The 22,254-nt window shown below is 40.5% G+C and overlaps 1 protein-coding gene across 2 annotated transcripts in view; it reads left to right on the plus strand.

Annotated features, from left to right (window-relative positions):
• oys (lysophospholipid acyltransferase 6) overlaps window positions 1-22,254 on the plus strand; it is a 106,732-nt gene that overhangs the window by 9,518 nt on the left and 74,960 nt on the right. The gene's annotated exons all lie outside the window — the stretch shown is intronic.

Genomic DNA, 22,254 nt, shown 5'->3' on the forward strand with positions numbered 1-22,254 from the left:
AATGAGTCTATACCCTCTGGGAGATCATTTATGTATATCAGAAAAAGGATAGGTCTGAGTACAGAGCCCTGTGTGACTACACTGGTGACTTCATACCAATCTGAGGTCTCCCCCTCACTATAACACTCTGCTTCCTATTGCTTAGGTACTCCCTTATCCACCGGAGCACTTTACCAGTGATTCCTGCCTGTTTCCCCAGCATATGTACCAGCCTCTTATTGGGTACTGTGTCAAAAGCTTTCTAGCAGTCCAAGAAAATACAGTCCGCCCAGCCTTCTCTTTCTTGCTTAATCTTTGTCACCTGATCGTAGAATTCTGTTAAGCCAGTGAGGCAAGATTTACCATCCCTGAACCCATGTTGATGGGTTGTCACGAGTCCCTTCTCTCCAGATGTGTTATTAGATTTTTCTCACAATCTTCTTCATCACCTTACAAGTTAAGGACACTGGCCTGTTGTTCAGTGCTTCTTGCTTGTCACCCTTTTTGTATATTGGGACTACATTAGCCATCTTCCATATTTCTGGTAGGTCTCCTGCCTCCAGTGACCTACTATACACTATGGAGAGTGGCAAGCAAATGTACACTTCTGTACACTCTTTCAGTACCCTTGATGAGATTCCATCTGGACCAACAGCCTTTCTCACATCCAGATCCATCAGGTGTCTCTTGACTTCATCTCTGATAATTTTGAACCCTTCCAAGGCCTCCTGGTTTACTGCCACCTCTTCTAGTGCAGGGACCTCACCTCGTTCTGTTGTGAAGATCTCCTGGAACCTCTTGTTGAGTTCTTCACACACTTCTTTGTCATTCTCTGTATACCTGTCCTCATCCATTCTAAATTTCATCACCTGTTCTTTCACTGTTGTTCTCCTGATGTGACTGTGGAGTAGCTTTGGTTTGGTCTTGGTTTTATTTGCTGTATCATTTTCATACCTTTTCTCTGCTTCTCTTCTCACACTAACATACTCATTCTTGGTTCTCTGGTATCTCTTTCTCTCTCTCTCTCTCTCTCTCTCTCTCTCTCTCTCTCTCTCTCTCTTTGCTTTCTGGTGTTCAGTTATTCTGGAAGTTCCTCCACACCCTTTTGTTTAGTTCCTTTGCTTCCATACATGCCCTATTAAACCACGGATTCTTCTTTTGCTTCTCGGATTTTTCCCTTTGTTTCGGGATAAACCTGTTTACTGCCTCCTGATACTTTTGGGTGACATAGTCCATCATGTCTAGTACGGACTTAGCTCTGAGTTCTGTGTCCCTTTGTTCTGTGGAGCAAAGCAATGGCAAAGAATTGTAGACCAGTTGCGCTAACGTCCTACATAATAAAAGTATTTGAGAGAGTGATTAGGAGTCAGGTCACCAGTTTCATGGAGACCAATGACCTTCACAACCCAGGCCAACATGGATTTCGAGCGGGAAGATCGTGCCTCTCACAGCTACTTGATCACTATGACAAAATCACTGAGGCATTAAAAGAAAAACAATGCTGATGTGGTATACACGGACTTCACAAAGGCTTTTGATAAATGTGACCATGGAGTGATAGCACACAAAATAAGGTCAATGGAATAACCGGTAAAGTAGGACACTGGATACTCAGTTTTCTGTCAAACAGGACTCAACGAGTAACAGTCAGTTATATAAAATCGAGTCCAAGCGCAGTTAAAAGCTCTGTACCTCAGGGTACAGTCCTTGCACCACTGCATTTCCTTATTCTCATATCAGATATAGACAAATATACAAGTCACAGCTTTGTATCATCCTTTGCAGATGACACAAAAATCAGCATGAAAATTACCTCGACTGAAGACATTGAAAAACTTCAAGCAGATATTAATAAAGTTTTCGACTGGGCTGCAGAAAATAACATGATGTTTAACAGTGATAAATTCCAAGCACTCAGGTACGGTAAAAATGAGGACCGTAAACATAATACAGGGTACAAAACACAATCAAATGGGCCCCATAGTAGGAAAGCAGCATGTAAAGGATTTGGGAATAATGATGTCTGACAGCCTAACGTTTAGGGAGCATAACCAAGCAAATATTGAGTCAGCCAGAAAAATGATCGGATGGATTACGAGAACTTTCAAATCCAGGGATCCCATCACAATGGTTGTACTATACAAATCACTTGTACTGTCCTGTCTTGAGTACTGCTTAGTACTCACTTCCCCCTTCAGAGCAGTAGAGATTGCTGAAATAGAGGGAATACAGAGAACATATACGGAATACATAGACGCAATAAAGCACCTAAATTATTGGGATCGTCTCAAAGCTTTCCAAATGTACTCACTAGAAAGAAGACGAGAGAGATATCAAATAATATACACATGGAAGATACTGGAGGGCCAAGTACCAAATCTACACAGTAAAATAACAATGTACTGGAGTGAACGATATGGAAGAAAATGCAGAATAGAACCAGTGAAGAGCAGGGGGTGCCATAGGCACAATCAGAGAACACTGTATAAACATCAGAGGTCCATGGTTGTTCAACGTCCTCCCAGCAAGCATAAGAAATATTGCCGGAACAACCGTGGACATTTTCAAGAGGAAACTAGATTTATTCCTCCAAGGAGTGCCGGACCAACCGGGCTGTGGTGGGTATGTGGGCCTGCGGGCCGCTCCAAGGAACAGCCTAGTGGACCAAACTCTCACAAGTCAAGCCTGGCCTCGGGCCAAGCTTGGGGAATAGAAGAACTCCCAGAACTCCATCAACCAGGTATCAACCATGGTATATCCCTTAGGAAACTTCTCATCTCCTCATAATTTCCCTTTAGGTATGCCAGCCCTTTGTTTCCTAGTTCTATTATTGGGGGAGATAAATCCTAACTCTACCAGGTACTCAAAGATCAATATACTGTGATCACTCATTTCCAAGGGTGCCTCCAACTTAACATCCCTTATATCCCATTTATTTAGAGTAAATATCAGATCAAGCATATCTGGTTCATCTTCCCCCTCTCATTCTTGTCGGTTGATGTATTGGCTTAGAAAGTTTCTTGTCGTCACATCCATCAGCTTAGCTCTCCATGTGTCTGGTCCTCCATGTGGGTCTCTGTTCTCCCAGTCTCTCTTCCTGTGGTTGAAGTCTCCCATGATTAGTAGTCCAGATCCTTTTCTGCTAGCAACAGAAGCTGCTCTCTCTATTATATTAATGGTGGCCTTGTTGTTTCTATCATATTTCTGTCTGAGTCTTCCGTCATTTGGTGGAGGGTTATATATGATTAAGACTACAAGTTTTAGTCCTCCCATTGCTATGGTACCTGTTATGCAGTCACTGAAATCTTCACAGCCCTGAATAACCATCTCCTGAAAAGTCCAGCCTTTTCTTACCAGCAGAGCTACACCACTACCTCCTCTTCATTCTCTCTCTTTCCTCACAACACTGTAGTCCTGTGGAAACACTGCATTTGTTATGGTTTTCATTAGCTTTGCTTCTGTGAGTGCTATTATGTCTGTGTTTTCTTCTAGTACCCATTCTCCAAGTTTATTTGTTTTATTCGTAATCCCATCTTTGTTAATGTACATTGCTTTGAGATTCGCTTTCTTCTGTTCTTTCTCGTGTCCCTTTCTTGGTGAGCGTTTCTTGGTCTAGCATTGTCTGGGTTCTTCATTTTCCCCCTCTTTTGTTGTCTGCTATACTGTATACTGTTTTTGGACATGCATATCCTTTGTCCATTAACCTTGTTCACTACATATTATCCCTTCTATAGAGATTCTTCATTATTCTGTCAATTTCCATGTGTTTAAAATGACAACACTGTACTAAGATCTTGTATTGTATCTCATTTCTCTTGCCACCATTGCTGCCTTACTCTGACTTTCAGACTATTTCCATTGCTATCATCATATTCCTCCCAAGGCCTATTGCTTAGGTTGAACTTCTGTTGATTAGCTATGCCACATATATTTCCTATCTTCAGAACATTTTCAATAGAAGTGCTAAATCCACTCCATCTCATTTTTCTCTTCTTTGATTACTTGAGTGCCCCTTGGAATAACTGCATCTCCCATGTTTCTTGATAGTATAATTTCTATAATTACAGTGATGTGCACCTGTATCTCCTGTACCCTCTTCTAGAGTTCTCCAAACTTATTTATTACACTATCTACATTCATTTACATTACTAGTATAGTATATTGTTCAGTACTACTTGGGTGTTGTTGGTTGAGGGTGGTGGGGGTTCTACATCATTTGTATTTTGGAGCTAAGGAAAGGATTGGCCCCTTGCAGTCATTGTTGACCATTATAATATGTTGGCTAGCTGAGGACCTGCAGCTGCATGTTGCTGTTCATTATTCATTACTGCTTTCAGTATTAGGCTTGTTTGTGAGCTAGGTGTGCCATCCCCAGAATGTGAATTTCACCTCTATTCTCCTTTCTCCTGTTTTTTGGACAAGTCTTTATATACATCCTTCTATATTTTCCATGTCCATACAGTTTAAGTTTTAACTAGTTATACATTCTCTGCCTAGTAGCTCCCTATCATATTTGTCAATCACTTGCAGTACCTCACTAGCCTTAAGTATAAGTAGGATCTCATTTTACTTTCTTACAGTCACCTCTTGTATTTGCTTCCATGTTATTCCCTCTGTGTTTGGTAACTACTGTAGTACAGTACAGTGGCCCCTCCATTTACGAATTTAATCCATTCCCAGAGACGCATCATGACTCGAAATGAATTTTCCCATAAGAAATAATGTAAATTTAATTAATCTGTTCCACACATCAAAAAATATTAACTTCAAAATACATTTTATACATAATACACTCATATTTTTTGTATTATAGTATGTACAAGTTATAGCTTACCTTTGTTGATGACTCTTGTTGGTGTATGGAAGACAGTGAGGAAGGGGGGAGGAGGAGAGGTGTTACTGTTTGGGCCCCCTTCCATTATAACATCAATCAATAATGACTTCTCTGGGGTGTACTCTCTCCTACATTTTAAGCACCAGGTCCTACGAGGACCTGGTTGTGGCTTACTGCTTGTTTTTTCACTAAGAACCTTTCCATACAGACTCGTTTTTCCCTACATTTAAACACTTATCTGTAGTGAGGCATCACAGTGTCATTAAAAAGGTTAAGGCAATGGCCTACTGCAGCTTGATTTGGGGGAGTTTTTTCAACAAAACTTTGCATTTCTTCCAAAACTGCACACCACATCTTAATTGTTGAGGAATGAACATTCTGGATTGCCGCCGCCGCCTCTGAAGAAATTTCCTCGGCCATCTCTTGTTGCTGCTCCTTGTGGAGGGTTAGTAGTTCTTCGGTGGTCAGTTCTTCACCGTGTTCCTCCACCAACTCCCATCACACACAACTCTCACAACACTGTGAATGCCACTTCTTTTTCTAAATTTCTCAAACCATCCCCTGCTTGCCTTAAACTCTCTCACTTCTGCATCACTTGTTCCAGGGGTTTTCTTTACAAAATCTTCATGCAATAGCCTTGCATTTTCACAACTGATGGCTTCTGAAACGCTATCACCCGCTAACCTCTTCTTGTGTATCCAAATTAATAATAACTTTTCAACATAATCTGTTGAAATCTGTTAATAATCTGTTAATCAACATCTTTTCAACTTAATCTGTGTAAACACTCTATGCAAATAAAGGGACCCAGTCTATGGTACTCACTCCCTAATGAATTGAAAAGCTATCCAACTTTTGCGTCATTCGAAAACAAAACTAAAAAGTACCTAATCTCATCTGCATAGTTTTTTTACCTTGTTGCTTTAAAATTGCACTGTATCCATTGCTACCCAATCGCCCTATCTTTATGTACCCAATCCGAACATCTTTACCAATGTGATCATTACTGTCTTCTTATATGTGCTATCAATCTGCTGTACGGTGTCTGTTAATCTTGTTTAAATTACCAATCAAGTTGTCAATGTAATCAACCAGAGCTTTAATATACCAGTGTGCTTTAATATACTTACTATTCTCTCTCATCTCATTTTTTTTCTTGCAATGTATCTGTTATCATTTTATTAATTCTGCTAGAATCTACCTACTTAAAATTATCTGTTAGATTAAGGACCTGCCCGAAACACTGCGTGTACTAGTGGCTTTACAAGATTGTAAATACTGTGCTATGTATTCTCTCTAGCCCAATGTACCTTCTTGTATATAAATAAATTAATAAATAAATAAATAAACATCCTCAAGTGTTTGTGTTTTATGTTTCGTGATTATTGATACACCTTTTGCCACTTTAGCACTCGTAATGTTCTTTTTCTTAGCAAGTACGGTGGCTGTCATTGTCATAGATTTGTTGTACTGCCTAACTAGATCATCAACCTGCACACCATCTTCATGTTTACTAATGTTCTCTTGCCTTTCCTCAATGGTCATCCTCACTTGTGTTTTCTTAGGTTAAACCTTACCACTGACTTTCTTGGGACTCATGGTGTGATATATATAGTAATTACCTCAATGTTCAAAAACAAAAAAAAGCACAGAAACAATGAAATTTGTTACAAAGAATTCAAACGCGATCATCACAAAGCGGGCAGTTAGGGAAACTGAAGCGGGGTCACCAGTGCCACCAGGAACCGCGTGCTCCGTCGACCCATGTGTGTATCAACAAAGTTGCAAGTCGAGGCAAAGGTCGTAAGTAGAGTCGAATTTTCTGACAAAATTAGAGGTCATAACTCAAAAAATTCGTAAGTAGGAGCATTCGTAAGTCAAGGTTCCACTGTATTGATTTTATGTACACCTCGTATAAAGAACGCACAACAGTAGTGGCGTCTGGAATAATGAATGGGGTGTAAAAGTAGCACAAGATTTACCAAGGGGGATAAAAGTAATTCCAAGACTCTAAAACTTCCCGAGGAAGAGATAAAATAAAGCCATATGGGCCCTTGCAGACAAGACAGGGTAGGAAAAGATGCACGACTCAAGACGAGTAGAACACCCAGAAGGGACACCGGTGGTAACCGAGTACCTAAAAAGCCTCGGTGACAAGAAAAAGAACTTGCCCAGAGGCAGAGGAGGCAGGAAAGGGAATGCAGGAGGCAGGGCTGAGGTGAAGGCTACAAATGGAGAACCGCAGGAGCTCCAGAAGCTCTGAAACATGCACCCCAGGAAACAACGGGAGAGAGGCGGGCCCAAAGAGACAAAGTGCGGCCCCCGCAAGCACAACAAGAGGAATACAGCGAGATAAGTAAAAACTTATCCAAACAAGCGATGACACCTCAGCAGGGAAACACAAAGGAATCCACGTATCTTCACCAACAAAGTAGATTAGGTATAACCCAAACCAGAGATATGTCACACAAAAGGGAACAAATGAGTCACTGGTAAGAACAAGAGTGCATGAACTAAATGAAAATGCCTCAAAAAGCAAACACGAATGTCCAGCTGCCATATGTAAACATGACTTGTAGCGCCTCCCTGGCGGCCAGTCGTGGCAGTGCACCCAGCATTGCAAAATGGCTGCCAAAACATAAACAACGAAACCGCCACAAAACGTCCAAGTCAAAAGATGGATGTGCCCACCGCGAGTGTGTAATTCTCGCCAGCAAATAAAGTAAAACCAATGGAGAAGGGAAGGAGTGGATGAAAACCCCCTTCCCAGCAGCAACAGCCCCATTCCAGAAGACATAAAGACCCAAGCAAGAGCAACAGGAGCCCAAGTAGCTCTCAGCATACTCCTCCGAGCCCCGGAACACCCGACACAGTCCCCGGAGCAGAGCTCTCTTCCCTGCCCACCACCCCTGAAGAAAAGGCAGAGTTCTGGGGAAAAGCCTCAAAGAAGTCATGGGTTCGTATCCTGGCCGGGGAGGATTTACTGGGCGCAAATCCTTAACTGTAACCTCTGTTTAACACAACAGTAAAATGTGTACTTGGTTGTAACAACGATTCTTCGCAGCGGGGATCGTACTCCAGGGACCTGCCCGAAACGCTACGCGTACTAGTGGCTGTACAAGAATGTAACAACTCTTCTATATACTGTATCTCAAAAAAAAAAAAAAAAAAAAAAAAAAAGTGAGTCTGCTGGGGCAACCCAGAAGCTTTGGCAAGAAAATCAGGCTCAACTTCCTCTGCCACCGAATTGGAAGAGGCAGACCCCGAGGCCACCCGAGCCTCATCCCAAGCGAAACCCTGCCCCGACTTCGAAACCCTCAGACGTTTGGGAGCCGGAAGAAGGGGATGAGGAGCAGGGTGAATCGTGCCCACCTGGGAAGGAAGTGGGAGGGGTGCGGACTGAACCAAGGACAAAGCGACCAACGCCCCCAAATCATGGCCAAAAACCCAAACGGGGCAGCTCTGCAGCTTCCAACTGGACGACCAACCTGGCCCATTACAACAAAGAGAATCTAGCATGCAACGCAGCCACCGCCTGACCCTGAGAGAATGGGCAAACCAGAGCACAAGCCGAGAGAACAAATCGATGACAAGTATGACATACTCTAAATGTAGAGTGCTCATAGACCATTGTTCCCTGCACCTCTCTGAGGAGACCAGGTTCTGGCTCGTGGTTCCTGGTAGCCACAACGAACTCCCGTGGCTGATGACCCCCCAAACTAGTATTGCACATGTCAGTTTGGATAGTTCAGGGAGCCTCCGGGGTTCGCCCAGAAAATGGTGTTTCATTACTCTCAACGCTGTTTTCTTCCATTCCATCTTTATAGTGATAATGTTATGTTGCAGTGCTACAGACTGTGATCATATCTAGAGACTTTCCTGTGCAGGATTGTTATAATGTTGCTTTGTAACTTGTTTTCTCCAGTTTGTCGTATTTATACATGCAGTTTTTTTTTTTTGCTATCATCATTCTTTTGAAAATGTTTTGAAGTGTCTTGAAATTGTTTGCTTAATATCTTTGTACTGTATTTATAGTTTAAACCTTACGCTATGTAACTTTATCCTCTGCAGTTATTCTATTAAAAAGATAGCAAATTGTATTTTATGCTGTATCATGTAGACAGAGTAGTTGTAAGTTTGTTAGCATTTTTTTTTTAATCATGAAAACCAGTTTTACAGGGAGCCATACTGGACCTTGACCTGGCTCTACTGGTACTCTGATATTTAAGAGATACAGAATATTAATGTATGCATATTGCTTCAAATATCTTCCTCAGCTTTTGTTACCCATTCCTCATCCTCATATATATCTATCTGTTTCCTTCCTCATCTAGGCTACCTGCTACTTGATCCCTTTCACCTGCCTGTTCCCTTCCTCAGTTCTGTTATCTACTCCTTAACCCCATTCTGTTTCTTGTCTACCTTATTAGTCTACCAAATTCCTTAAGTTCATTCTTGTATCTGTACTCTTCCTTGACTTAATAACTGAGCAAAAGATTACTCAGCTGGCATGAAATTAAGAAATTTACAGGTAATATACAGTATTTAGGCTCTTTGCTTCTAACATTTGTTTCTTTTTTTTTATGGAAGCCTCTAGTAGCATTACCCAGTGCTAATAGTGTAATGTTTAATTTTATGTCCTGTTTTATTTGTATATAATAGTCAGTTTATTTGGATGTTATGATATATCAGTTTTCACATTTATTTTTAGGCAGGATGGAACCAATGAGCAATTGCAGTCTGATTAGTGTCTTGTCAAAGCAGCTATATATATACAGTATCTTCAATTAAATACAGGAGGTGCTGCAGTAGCTACTTGCATCAATTTCTATGTTGAAAGCATGTGCAGTATTAAATTATATAAGAACTGAACAGTGCAAAGCCTCTGTTATGTTTTCTACGTGGTTGAGCCTACTTGACATAGGGATGGGCAGGAGCTATTACTCATGTTGTATAGCCCAGTTGTTAAATAAATAATATATATATATATATATATATATATATATATATATATATATATATATATATATATATATATATATATATATATATATATATATATATATATATATATATATATATATATATATATATATATATATATATATATATATGTCGTACCTAGTAGCCAGAACTCACTTCTCAGCCTACTATGCAAGGCCCAATTTGCCTAATAAGCCAAGTTTTCCTGAATTAATATATTTTCTCTAATTTTTTTCTTATGAAATGATAAAGCTACCCATTTCATGATGTATGAGGTCAATTTTTTTTAATTGGAGTTAAAATTAACGTAGATATATGACCGAACCTAACCAACCCTACCTAACCTAACCTAACCTATCTTTATAGGTTAGGTTAGGTTAGGTAGCCGAAAAAGTTAGGTTAGGTTAGGTAGGTTAGGTAGTCGAAAAACAAATAATTCATGAAAACTTGGCTTATTAGGCAAATCGAGCCTTGCATAGTAGGCATTGAAGTGCGTTCTGGCTACTAAGTACGACATATATATATATATATATATATATATATATATATATATGTATATGTATATGTTGTACCTAGTAGCCAGAACGTCGTACTCGGCCTACTATGCAAGGCCCGATTTGCCTAATAAGCCAAGTTTTCATGAATTAATATATTTTCTCTAATTTTTTTTATGAAATGATAAAGCTACCCATTTCATTATGTATGAGGTCAATTTTTTTCATTGGAGTTAAAATTAACGTAGATATATGACCGAACCTAACCAACCCTACCTATCCTAACCTAACCTATCTTTATAGGTTAGGTTAGGTTAGGTAGCCGAAAAAGTTAGGTTAGGTAGTCGAAAAAAACATTAATTCATGAAAATTTGGGTTATTAGGCAAATCGGGCCTTGCATAGTAGGCTGAGAAGTGCGTTCTGGCTACTAGGTACGACATATATATACTGTATATATGTATGTCGTACCTAGTAGCCAGAACGCACTTCTCGGCCTACTATGCAAGGCCCGATTTGCCTAATAGGCCGAGTGATTTTCTTTATTTTCAATAATTTTTTGCCAAATAGTTTATTTGATTTACTATTATTATTTTATATTAAGAACATAATTTATTGACTTAGTTGTGATAGTTTAGGTTAGGTTAAGATAGGTTAGGTTAGGGTTGGTTAGGTTCGGTCATATATCTACGTTAGTTTTAACCCAAATATAAACATATTAACTTATACATAATGAAATGGACAGATTTATTATTTCATATGAAAAAATTTGGAAAAATATTGAAATTCTGGAAAACTTGGCCTATTAGGCAAATCGGGTCTTGCATAGTAGGCCGAGTACGACATTCTGGCTACTAGGTACAACATATATATATATATATATATATACTGTATATATATATATATTTTTTTTTTCAAGGCCTGAAATAAAAGGCCTGCCTAGTTGACTCTGAAGTAACTACTCTACAAGTTGGCAGTACAGTATGTGAATTGTGAATGTTTAATTGAAGCACTCCCGATTTTATAATTGAACAATCTAAGTGAATTGTCCTTTGTATACTGTAGTTGAGTAATTGCTTCATCCATAGGTGAGTTAAGATTGATCATGCCCTAGTTGTTAGGTGCATTTTATGACTTCTTAAATGATGCTGTGCAGTTTGTGTAGAGTAGTGAGATATCTGTAATTTTTCATGTGTAACACAGTCTGTGGAGTTTGTATATAGTACTTGTAGTGTCTGTGTTTGTGTGTGTGTGTACTGTACTGTGTGCATCTGTGGTGTCCACTTAGTACAGTACTTTTAGCCACACAGTATTTTGTAAGCATATATTGTGGTGTGTCATGTCAGCACAGTCAATTAGACCTATACCATTGCTATGTGTCTTTTTAAATGTTTTCTCTGTATCACTGTCATTGGTGGGTGTGGCTGCTCTGTACACTGACTTCCCTTCTGTCCTCTCTCTAGGCCTTGCAGGATCTAGTATGCTTCTGTGGGCCTTCTAATATCTTCTAAGCTTGTAAGTGTTGAATCAGGATGTGATCTTATGCATGGTAAATTAACAAGTAGTGAGAATTTTTACTCTATTTTCTTTCTCTCATGTTGAATCCTACCAATTGATATTCTTGTTCCCTATTACAGTCAACCCTTATTGCATTCCTGGAAAGACTTGTGCAGAGAAGGTAACCTAGTATGGATAAAATACGGATACATTCCGGAGATGTCTAAATTACCACTTATTCCACTCCTGTCTCACTGAAGCACATGTTTATACATTAATGCCAAATACTAATGCCACTTTTCAGCCACTAACAAAATACACGTATATAATTAAGAGCAAAATGCTTGGGAGGTGCTATGATGCAAGATTGTAATCCTATAGTGTGTTAAACAGAAGATAATGGTGAGTAATCATGCAGGAAGATTGTGCCACCTGTCCCGTATGAATATGTGGGCTTGATGCACCAATATGATGTCGTGATTGCTTAAAATTATGATTGCACAAATCTTGTGCATGAGCACATCCAGTGTCGTGCAGTTTAATTTTGTTTTAAAAAACTAATTTGTGCAGATGCTTCTTTGTTTTCTGGCCTCACGCAGCTTGAACTCGACTGTATATGTTTTCTGATGGGTATTGTATCTGCTGTTGTGTTGGCAAGACGGTGCTGCATATCCAATACAGTACTGTATGGTATGTTCAGGCTACCCAATAACCATATTCCTCCAATTTTACCTCATTATAAAACCCAATGCAGTAGCCTACTGTTAAATGCATCAGATACATTATACCCATCAGTTTTGTGTTCATTGCAACTTTATAATTGTTATGAGGAATTCTTAAGAGCAGATCTGTGTTTTATATTATAATCTGATGACTCTAAATGCAATTTTAATTCTCAAGCAAATGAGTTGTACTGAAGAAGAAAAGAAAGATAAGTTTAAATATATTGTAATGTTTTCTGTTTATTTTCTCCATACTTAATTTTTATATTAAATATGCTAATACAAATAATCACAGTAAAGTATGCACTCACAGATTATTACACTTCCATTGTTTCAAATGGAATTTAATGTGAATAAATGCCATGTTATGGAATGTGGAATAGGAGAACATAGACCCCACACACAACTTATAAATTATGTGAGAAATCTTTAAAGAATTCTGACTAAGAAATGGATCTAGAGGTGGTTCTAGATAGAAAACTGTCACCTGAGGACCACATTAAGAACATTGTGCGAGGAGCCTGTGCTACACTTTCCAACTTCAGAATTGCTTTTAAATACATGGATGGAAAGAGCCTAAAGAAATTATTCATGACTTTTGTTAGGCCAAAGCTAGAATATGCAGCGATTGTATGGTGCCCATATCTTAAGAAAGAAGCACATCAACAAACTGGAAAAGTTGCAAAGACATGCTACTAAGTGGCTCCCAGAACTGAAGGGCAAGAGCTACGAGGAGAGGTTAGAGGCATTAAATATACCAAAACTAGAAGCTAGAAGAAAAAGAGGTGATATGATCACTATGTACAAAATAGTAACAGGAATCGATAAAATTGATGGGGAAAAATTCCTGAGACTTGGAACTTCAAGAACAAGAGGTCATAGATTTAAACTAACGAAACAAAGGTGCCGGAGAAATATAAGAAAATTTACTTTTGTAAGCAGAGTGGTAGACGGTTGGAACAAGTTAGGTGAGAAGGTGGTGGAGGCCAAAACAGTCAGTAATTTCAAAGTGTTATATGACAGAGTTCTGGGAAGACGGGACACCACGAGTATAGCTCTCATCCTGTAACTTCACTTAGGTAATTACCTGTTTCTGATCTTATAACTAGGACACTTGAACTCAGCTCATATGGATTACCTGGTAGTTCATGCTAGACCGCCCCCAAACGTTTTTGTAAAAAATCTGTTGCATTAGAAAATGTTCAACAATTAGTTGCACATTTTTTGTTACTTTCTGGTATCTTATGGCCAATATCATTGTTTCTGGGAGGGGTCCCTCAATAACATTTTGAGGTAAGTGCTGATTAAGCCATGCCTTAGCAACAGCACTGCAATCCCCGACATATTGTGGGGTGTGGTGGTGCTCCATCCCGACATATCTAGTGTTAGGATATAAGATTCAAAATACGCATGCTGTAGTTTGGATACCAGATGGAGGCCTGTGGCCTCCCGTGAGCGGCAGCCATTTCGAAAAGAAAACCCAGCATTTCCCAGGGCTGCAAGTAGGCTCAGTTTTGAATGAGTAACCATGTCTGACGATTGTGCCTCCAGCTCCTAGTCCCCCTGTCGGATGTGGTGATGAAAAATCGCTGTATGAAGTTGAAATTCAGATCTTATTGTGTCAGGAAGATAAGGTAGTTATATTGAGGAACCAAGGCCCGATAAAGACCTGACACACGTATCGGATACAAGTGATTCAGACATGGATGAGGAGGATACAGCGAGCGTGTTCAGTACAGGGCTAGCACGAGTTGTGCTGCAGCACAACTCGTGCTAGCCCTGTACTGAACACGCTCGTTGTATCCTCCTCATCCATGTCTGAATCACTTGTATCCGATACGTGTGTCAGGTCTTTAACGGGCCTTGGTTCCTCAATATAACTACCTTATCAGCTTCCTTACCCTTCACCAGCTTCCTTACCCTTCACCAGCTTCCTTACCCTTCACCAGCTTCCTTACCCTTCACCAGCTTCCTTACCCTTCACCAGCTTCCTTACCCTTCACCAGCTTCCTTACCCTTCACCAGCTTCCTTACCCTTCACCAGCTTCCTTACCCTTCACCACTATCAAGATCGTTAACATTAAATCATGTAGAAAATAGCAGATGATTCTTATTGAAGTTGGAGTCTGGTATATAGTGAGATTGAAAATTAATCTAGTTTGCAATATAAAGAAAAAGTAATCCATGAAGCTCAACCCCATCCCCACTTATGATCTTCTTCAGACAAAGACCATTCGTCCTGCAAAGTTTTGTAAGGGTAGGAACATGTATCTGGTCCCCAACCTGAGACAAACACCATTTTTATTTTCTCTTGGTTCATTGTTTACATTTTACTAGATAATTTTTGCACATGCTTTGATCCTCATCATAAATTTAATCCAGATTAATGTTAATTTATTCTGTTGTTGAAATGAAGCTAGTTAGTGTAAGGATTTCAGTTGTCTGTTGAGGAATGCGACAAGTACAAACCATGTTATGGGGTTACCTTGAGGTGCTTCCGGGGCTTAGCGTCCCCGCGGCCCGGTCGTCGACCAGGCCTCCTGGTTGCTGGACTGATCAACCAGGCTGTTGGACGCGGCTGCTCGCAGCCTGATGTATGAGTCACAGCCTGGTTGATCAGGTATCCTTTAGAAGTGCTTATCCAGTTCTCTCTTGAACACTGTGAGGGGATTGCCAGTTATTGCCAGTAATTAGGGAGTGAATACCCAATTTCTTTTTTGGCAGCAATCAAAAATTGTATATTGTATGTGGTGAGAGGCTTGTACACCAAATTATACATGTACACCAAAAATAATATTGAAAGAACTTTATTTTTATTACGTGATTCACGAGACTTGCCCTGGCATAATAATTGTGATAAGTATTCCCAGCAGAAGCTTGCAGTCTCTGGGATGGTCTACATATCTCATGCTGCTCACTTGATTAACTACTTAACTGCTCAGCTGCTGCTCCATTCATACTGGCCCACAGCTGAGCACCACCACTTGCTGGATAAATTTTGGTGAGGTCTTTCGTATAGAGTAATGTAATAAGGTGTGAGAGAGTGCTCTTGCTCCACACTATCACACGTTCCCTAACTCGCCCAGCTCCAGGGTCACTTGTTACTTTGTTGTGGTTGCTTTTGCTCAGAGAATTTCCACAATTATACAAAAGATGTGCTGTATAGTGTGATCTGACAGTTTTTGATATATAATAAAAGATATTTTTCCCCCCTGCATTGTTTCTGGTAATCTTCAGAATGCTGCTTTATGTTGACTTGAAACACATAATTCATGTGTAATGTCCCCCACAGGAAGTACAGTAATAACATTATTGTGGCCACATTTTGGCCATTTTGAGAATAAATTTGTCTTTTGTGTGGGGGTCAGCATTTCGGCGGGAAACTACATACCTTATACTGTTCAATATTATTGGTTAATTTTCTATAATTTAATTTTTCTGGAGGGGCTGAACTTTGGTTTCCTGCTGCTAAACACACGGAAATACCTCCACACATTTGTCACAACAGCCTTAGGAGTCCTTAAATAGTTTACTGGAGACCAGAGGCCAGGATCTAGCCTCCCCACAGAGGCACATAGAGGAGGGGATTCACAATCACTCACTGAAGAGACTAACTCAGAGAGTGAAACAAAATAGACAACTGCAAAGTTTACAGAAAGTAAACAAACAATGCAGCAAACAGCCGAGCAAATGATCTGCCCAGTAGTGATACCCAAGTCATCCTCCTGTATAGATAGGACCTATTGTGACGTTCATCAATAGTCACAAATTCATATGTACTGTACTTAACATTTAGATAGCACATAGTATACTGACTAGTAAGGAATTATTTAAAAAATAAATCAAACTTAAATATTCCTAGGCCTAGTATAGCACTCACATGTACTATATTAGGCCTCATATATCGTGTACGTATTAGACCTAGGAAGGTTAGGTTAGCTTAATTTGTCAATGCAACATAAGCAAACAATAGTTTTCTGCTTTGTCTAACTCAGTAGTGCTGATTTCTACTTTCTAATTTTGTTGTGCATCGGTATATACTTGTATATATACTATGGTCCTTATCGTTACTATAAGTATAGTACAGTACTGTACTGTATTACCAAAAATGGGAGGATGGGCTGTGATATCATACCCGCTTCTAGGTACAGCTGGAGAACATGTACCTAGAACCCAAGTGTAGTTACAGAACCTCTTAGTGAGAGTGAGAGATGCTCTAGATATGCCGCAGATCTTCAGCACCATCAACATTCATCAGTGGACATCATAACATTCAACTGACCGACATACTGTTACACCGTTGATAGTCAAACTTCACCTTCAAACTTGTATACTACATTCGTCCAAATATATTTATTTTATGGCTATCTGTGCTTATTGCCACCAAAACTAACTTGCTGAGTAAAAGGGGCCTAACAGCTGAGTGGACAGTGCTCATGATTCGTAGTCGTGTGGTTCTGTGTTCGATACCTAGTGGAGGCGGAAACAAATGGGCAGAGTTTCTTTCACCCTGTTGTTCTGTTCACCTAACAGTTAATAGATACCTGGGAGTTAGACAGCTGTTACGGGCTGCTTCCTAGGGTGCGTGTAACAAAAATGAGGCCTGGTCGAAGACCGAGCCGTGGGGATGCCAAGTCCCAAAATCATCTCAAGATAACCTCAAGAGGGACCACTATTGGTGTTAGACTGACGATGCTCTGTTCGTGGCAGCTATTATTCCATGCTTCACTTGCCTTGCCAAGTTGACCATCATCTTGCTAGTTACTTTTTGGCTCTCCTGAATGATTTCTGGAAACCTTGATAAGAAGTATCAATTGTAATTAATGCACATAAGATTCATGTAGAATTCTTAGCGATAAGTTATGTAAAATTAACAGGCACATTAGAGGGAATAGAGAGAACATATACGGCACCCATAGAAACAATGAAACATCTAAATTATTGGGACTGTTTCAAAGCTCTCAAAATGTTAATGTCAGATTTTCTCATCTGGAAAAAGAGATGAGAAAGGTATAAAATAATATATACATGGTAAATACTGGAGGGCCAGGTCCCAAATTTGCACAGTAGAATAATAACATACTGGAGCGAAAGATATGGAAGGAAATGCAGAATAGAACCAGTGAGGAGTAGAGGTGCCATAGGCACAATCAGAGAGCACTGTCTGAACATCAGAGGTCCACAGCTGTTCAACACCTTCCCAGCAAGCATCAGAGATATTGCTGAAACAAAGGTGGATGTATTCAAGGGGCACTTTGACAAATTCATGAAAGAAGTGCCGTACCAACCAGGCTATAGTGAATATGTGGGCCTGTGGGCCACTACAAGCAACAGCTTGTTGGACCATGGACCAACTTTTCACAAGTCGAGCCTGGTCTCAGGCCAGGCTCGGGAAATAGAAGAACTTATAGAACAATGAATAACGTTGCCCGAAACACTATGCGTATTAGTGGCTTTAGGTATTGTATCTACTAGCTCTATCAATAAATCCAACTTTATGTTTGTAAATCAATTATGTATGTACTTTTTCTGAGTAAAAAAATTTAATTTAATTTAATTAGCTCCTGAGACCCTCTCCAGGTATGCTCCAGGTATATATCTAACTGCCTGTAATGAAACTTCTGAAAAGTTTTGAGCATTTATAGAGTGTGTCCTCACTTAAACAAATGATTTGTTCCAGTGCAGAATTCGTTCCATCCGTCCGACCCTTTCTTAAAAAAAAAAAATTACAACCACATTAATACATCGTGGGGATTGTGTCAGAAGTCTGGTGTCAGTGGTGGGGGATGGTGTCAGAGAAGTCTGGGGGGGGGATGGTGTCAGAGAAGTCTGGTGGTGGGGGATGGTGTCAGAAATCTGGTGTCAGTGGTGGGGGATGGTGACAGAAAAGTCTGGTGGTGGGGGATGGTGTCAGAGAAGTCAGAAATTTATGCTGACACATCCCCCACCACCAGACTTCTGACACCATCCCCCACCACTGACACCATCCCCAACCACCCCAGACTTCTCTGACACCATCCCCCACCACTGACACCAGACTTCTGACACCATCTAAGATAAGATGCTAAGATAAGATGGCATCTAAGATGCTAAGATAATAGGAAGGATAAGAAACTTAGATGATTGTCATGCCCTTCAAGAAGACCTGGACAAAAAAAGTATGTATATGGAGCACCACTTGGCAAATGGAATTTAATGTGAATAAATGCCATGTTATGGAATGTGGAATAGGAGAACATAGACCCCACACAACCTATAAATTATGTGAGAAATCTTTAAAGAATTCTGATTAAGAAAGGGGATCTAAGGGTGGTTCTAGATAGAAAACTATCACCTAAGGACCACATAAAGAATGTTGTGCAAGGAGCCTATGCCACATTTTCTAAATTCAGAATTGCTTTTAAATACATGGATGGCGAAATATTAAAGAAATTGTTCACAACTTTTGTTAGGCCAGAGCTAGAATATGCAGCAGTTGTGTGGTGCCCATATCTTAAGAAGCACATCAACAAACTGGAAAAGGTGCAAAGACATGCTACTAGATGGCTCCCAGAACTGAAGGGCAAGAGCTATGAGGAGAGGTTAGAGGCATTAAATATGCCAAAACTAGAAGACAAGAAAAAGAGGTGATATGATCACTACGTACAAAATAGTACAGGGGTACCTCGGTTTAAGAGTTTAATCCGTTCCTGGAGATGGCTCGTAACCCAAAGCTAATTTCCCCATAAGAAATAATGGGAATGAATTAATCTGTTCCTGACTACCCAAAAACCTCTCCTCAAACTAAATTTTATACCTAATTCATCGAAATCTTCACTATAAAAGTACAGTATGTTCAAGTTATTACTTACCCTTGCTGATGACTGCTGTTGGCGTATGGAAGATAGTGAGGAGGGGGGAGGAGGAGAGGTGTTACTGTTTGGATGGGGAGTCCCCTTCCATTATAATATCAGGCAGTGAGGACTTCTCTGGTGTGCACTCCCTGGCACGTTTTGCCTGCATACCACTAGGACCTGCTTGTGGCTCACTGCTTGCTTGTCTTACTAAGACTCTGTCTAAAGACACTTGTTTTCCCTACATTTTAACACTTGTCTGTAGTAAGACATCACATTGTCATTTAAAAGGTGAATGCCACGGCCTGCTACAGCTTTATCTGGGTGAGTTTTTTTTAACAAAACTTTGCAGTTCTTCCCATACTTCACACATTTTCTTAATGAGGAAGGGACATCCTCTACTGCCTCTACTCACAACTATTTTCTTAGGTTGAACCTTACCACTGGCTTTCTTGGAACCCATTGTGAGATATATAATAACTTTTATGTTCAAATGGCCAAATATCCAACAAAATACTGTAAATCCTGGTGAAGAATTGAGGCGGGATAGTCACTGGGCGCAAGGCACTGGTAAACTGAGCGGCAATCACCGTGCCACCACTCGCTAGTCGGCCCGTACGCGTATCAACACCCCTCGTATCCCGATACAGATTTTCCGAGGAAATCCTGCTCGTAACCCAAAAAACTCGTAACCAGGGGCGCTCGTAAGCTGAGGTACCACTGTAACAGGAATTGATAAAATTGATAGGGAAGATTTTCTGAGACCTGGAACTTCAAGAACAAGAGGTCATAGATTTAAACTAACTAAACTAAGATGCTGAAGAAATATAAGAAAATTCACTTTCGCAAACAGAGTGGTAGACGGTTGGAACAAGTTAGGTGAGAAGGTGGTGGAGGCCAAAACCGTCGGTAGCTTCAAAGTGTTATATGACAAAGAGTGCTGGGTAGACGGGACACCAGAAGCGTAGCTCTCATCCTGTAACTACTCATAGGTAATTACACTTAGGTAATTACTCTTAGGTAATTACCATCCCACACCACTAGACTTCTCTGACACCATCCCCCACCACTGACACCACCAGGCTTTTGACACCATCCCCCACCACCAGACTTTGCTGACACCATCCCCCCTACCACTGTGACCACCTGCCTTCCCAGACACTTCCTGCCTTCAGTAACATTCACTTCTAACATCACCTGTCTACCCTGGCAACAACTTTCACCACTTGCCTCTCCTGCCAACATCACTATTGACACCACCTGCTTTCCTGACACCACTATCACTACCTACCTCCACTGACAGCTAAATGAAATATTTTTTTTTGTATTAATATAAATAAGGAATACACAAAGTAATATACATATATGTACAGTACATATTAATGAGTACAAATGTTGAGAGGTAGAGGCTAGTTGCCTTCCCACCCCCACTAATACATTCCCCTCACCACTTATTTATTTATTAGGAATTCTTCATTTTGATTATGGAATATGATAGTGATATGTTTCAAGCCACTGAAATAGTAACATTTTCTTTCCTAATTCTATGAAAAGCAGCGAGTGAGTTTAGTATTGAGGCAGCCATGTGGTGCAGAAGTCAGCTGGTCACGCAGGCCAGCAGACCTGGAGGAGGCGTCTCAACTCGCCCTTTCTCCCCTGATGCCTTCCCACTCCCCCCCCCCCCACTAATATATCCCCTCACCACTTACACCACCATTTATTATTAATTTTTCATTTTGACTATGGCATATGATACAGCGATGTGTTACAAGCAACTGAAATGGTAACATTTTCTCAGCTAATTTGTTGAAAAGCAGACAATGAGTACAGCATATAGGCAGCAGCCAAGTGTTGCCAATTAGCTGATAACTCAGGCCAGAGATCATCACTGACACCACCTGCCTCCCCTGACACCACTATCACTCCCTGCCTTCCCTGACCACTAACACCACCTGCCTCCTGACAACTTCCACCACTAACACCACCTGCCTCCTGACAACTTCCACCACTAACACCACCTGCCTCCTGACAACTTCCACCACTAACACCACCTGCCTCCTGACAACTTCCACCACTAACACCACCTGCCTCCTGACAACTTCCACCACTAACACCACCTGCCTCCTGACAACTTCCACCACTAACACCACCTGCCTCCTGACAACTTCCACCACTAACACCACCTGCCTCCTGACAACTTCCACCACTAACACCACCTGCCTCCTGACAACTTCCACCACTAACACCACCTGCCTCCTGACAACTTCCACCACTAACACCACCTGCCTCCTGACAACTTCCACCACTAACACCACCTGCCTCCCTAATAACTTCTACCACTGACATCACCTGCCTCCCCTGACACCACTATCACTCCCTGCCTTCCCTGACCATTTCCAACACTGATACCACCTGCCTCCTGACAATAAACCTAACTACAGTACTAACACCACTTGCCCTCCCTGACAACAACTCCCACCAATGACCCCTGATAACACTATCATCCTTCAACCACTTCTCCCTGGAAACAATGAGTAAGCATAATAAAACACTGTATAACTGTTTACACTTTGGTGAATCATAGTTGATGACAGCCACCTCCTGAAGCTCAGTCTGGGCGACCGCTTGAACGAACAATCCTCGCCTAATCGTACATTTGTATGCTCCACTGAACATTTAGTACCGAATTAAATTTGTTTGGATCTTCCGGGAATTTGATAGAGTGGTGTTTGATAGAACGAGGATGCACTGTATTACTTGTATTACAGTTGCTACACGTTAGTGGAAGTTATAATAAGAGCATAGCACGTAGACATTGTCATTACAATTTAATTGTATATTACTGTACAATTTGGAGTTAGATTTAGCCCGGCACCACCACATACAACTACCTTTATATATAACCGCACCTGTA

Source organism: Procambarus clarkii, chromosome 65 (assembly GCF_040958095.1).
Source record: "Procambarus clarkii isolate CNS0578487 chromosome 65, FALCON_Pclarkii_2.0, whole genome shotgun sequence".
NCBI classification, from domain to species: Eukaryota; Metazoa; Arthropoda; class Malacostraca; order Decapoda; family Cambaridae; genus Procambarus; species Procambarus clarkii.